The sequence below is a fragment of the Dendropsophus ebraccatus genome, chromosome 9 (genome assembly GCF_027789765.1).
Source record: "Dendropsophus ebraccatus isolate aDenEbr1 chromosome 9, aDenEbr1.pat, whole genome shotgun sequence".
Taxonomy (NCBI): Eukaryota; Metazoa; Chordata; class Amphibia; order Anura; family Hylidae; genus Dendropsophus; species Dendropsophus ebraccatus.
The window spans coordinates 10,954,467-10,957,388 of NC_091462.1; the positions used below are offsets into that span (position 1 = coordinate 10,954,467).

At 47.6% G+C, this 2,922-nt stretch overlaps 1 protein-coding gene across 1 annotated transcript in view; it reads left to right on the forward strand.

Annotated features, from left to right (window-relative positions):
• The first annotated feature begins 992 nt into the window (after nt 1-992).
• CRYBA2 (crystallin beta A2) overlaps nt 993-2,922 on the forward strand; it is a 9,537-nt gene continuing 7,607 nt past the window's right edge. Inside the window, exon 1 of the mRNA XM_069985057.1 lies at nt 993-1,126. The gene's annotated coding sequence lies outside the window, so the exon portion shown is untranslated. The remainder of the gene's footprint in view (nt 1,127-2,922) is intronic.

A 2,922-nucleotide genomic window follows, 5' to 3' on the forward strand; every position in this document is an offset into this window, starting at 1 on the left:
TCGGGTGGAGTCCAGAAAAATGGGCATCGACTGGTTAATGTCAACAACACGGCCGCGGCCGAGCAAATAATAGGAAAGTGTCGCTCCACCTTTGATTAACAATAGTCAGATAAGGGACGTCGGCCGTTTCTATAACACCATCCACTTGGCCTTCTGTCTCTCATTCATTTTCAGTCACTTTTGATCTGGAAACCATCAGCAAGTTGCTGCTGACGGATCCCGATATGTATGTATTCTTATTTGTATATATGGCCATACATTCCCTTTTGTTCTTGGGGGCAAAATCCGCAACCATGAGGGGCGCACAGTGACCTTGCCTATGGGTTCCATCTTCTATGCATGTAGCTGAATACAATGGTAAAGCCTATGGGTCCATTTAGATTATTTGACAGATCATTGAACCCAAAGTCAGCAATGGATCTGAGAAGAGGAGAAATCTCAGTCTTTCCTGTATGACCTGTTCTCTGCTTACAGTTTGCTCCTGGCTTTGGCTTCAATGATCTGTCACATAAATCTGTCTGTGTAAACGCACCATTAGACCTCACAAAGCGTACAGAACATACACGGCATCAGAACCCTAAATGGGATGGGATCCACTACCCACAGGATCCGCCCAGGAAGTGGAGCCTATCAGCAAGCTGCTGTTGACTGATCTGTTATTTTTAGTATAACTTTACAGTTTTATTATAACTTTTCGGTGATCAGCCGATCAGTGCGCCTGCATTACTGGATATTGATGATCAGTGATTTGTATCCTATTGGAATAAATCTCTAGATCAGTGATCAGCTGTGATATTCTAGAAGATCAGGAATCAGCAGTCACAGGACTTCGCACAGTGCTGCCCCTTCTGTGCTGATGGTGACGCTTGCCTTGGCACAATTACAGGCTGGGGCATGGAGTGACCATTATATCGGGGCAATGACCTCTGACCTGTATTGGACTGTTCCTTATAATATCCTCTCCATTATATTACTGACTGTTATAGGGAAATGTAACCTGGAAACCCCAGCCTGGAGTGAGCGGTTGCACTACCTCCTTATTACCAGCAGGGGGAGCAGTAGCACTTTGGATTTGTCCACTGCCGAAATACATGAAACAGAGAACATGGAGACAATGATAACAATGGTGCGTGAAATAAAATTATATTTTGAACCTGTTTGGTTTTTTTTCCAACCTTAATCCACATGTCACATAGACTTACATAGGGAAGCCACGCAGGTCACATGACACAGAGTGAGCGCTTATACCACCTGGTGACCTAACTCCATCCTGCGACTTATACCGTACAATGACCTAACTCCATCCTGCGACTTATACCGCCTGGTGACCTAACTCCATCCTGCGACTTATACCGTACAATGACCTAACTCCATCCTGCGACTTATACCGCCCAGTGACCCAACTCCATCCTGCGACTTATACTGCACAGGACCTAACTCCATCCTGCGACTTATACCGTACAGTGACCTAACTCCATCCTGCGACTTATACCGCACAGGACCTAACTCCATCCTGCGACTTATACCGTACAGTGACCTAACTCCATCCTGCGACTTATACCGCACAGTGACCCAACTCCATCCTGCGACTTATACTGCACAGGACCTAACTCCATTCTGCGACTTATACCGCCTGGTGACCTAACTCCATCCTGCGACTTATACCGCCTGGTGACCTAACTCCATTCTGCGACTTATACCGCACAGGACCTAACTCCATCCTGCGACTTATACCGTACAGTGAACTAACTCCACCCTGCGACTTATACCGCACAGGACCTAACTCCATCCTGCGACTTATACCGTACAGTGACCTAACTCCATCCTGCGACTTATACCGCACAGTGACCCAACTCCATCCTGCGACTTATACTGCACAGGACCTAACTCCATCCTGCGACTTATACCGACGGGTGACCTAACTCCATCCTGCGACTTATACCGCCTGGTGACCTAACTCCATTCTGCGACTTATACCGCACAGGACCTAACTCCATCCTGCGACTTATACCGTACAGTGACCTAACTCCACCCTGCGACTTATACCGTACAGTGACCTAACTCCATCCTGCGACTTATACCGCCTGGTGACCTAACTCCATCCTGCGACTTATACCGCACAATGACCAAACTCCATCCTACGACTTATACCGCCTGGTGACCTAACTCCATCCTGCGACTTATACCGTACAGTGACCTAACTCCATCCTGCAACTTATACCGCCTGGTGACCTAACTCCATCCTGCGACTTATACCGTACAGTGACCTAACTCCATCCTGCAACTTATACTGTACAGTGACCTAACTCCATCCTGCGAATTATACCGCCCAGTGACCTAACTCCATCCTGCGATTTATACCGCACCGTGACCTAACTCCATCCTGCGACTTATACCGTACAGTGACCTAACTCCATCCTGCGACTTATACCGCACAGGACCTAACTCCATCCTGCGACTTATACCGTACAGTGACCTAACTCTATCCTGCCACTTATACCGTACAGTGACCTAACTCCATCCTGCGACTTATACCGCACAGTGACCTAACTTCATCCTGTGACTTATACCGTACAGTGACCTAACTCCATCCTGTGACTTATACCGTACAGTGACCTAACTCCATCCTGCGACTTATACCGTACAGTGACCTAACCGCCGGTTGAAAAAGGCAATTGCGCCGAAACGCGTTCTGCCTGTCTGTATTGTGTGCACCTCGTCTTGACAATAAACGCACCTTGCAAGTTTATCGCTGTGTGTGCCGGGAATCCTTGTATATTATACCGTACAGTGACCTAACTCCATCCTGCGACTTATACCGTACAGTGACCTAACTCCATCCTGCGACTTATACCGTACAGTGACCTAACTCCATCCTGCCACTTATACCGTACAGTGACCTAACTCCATCCTGCCACTTAT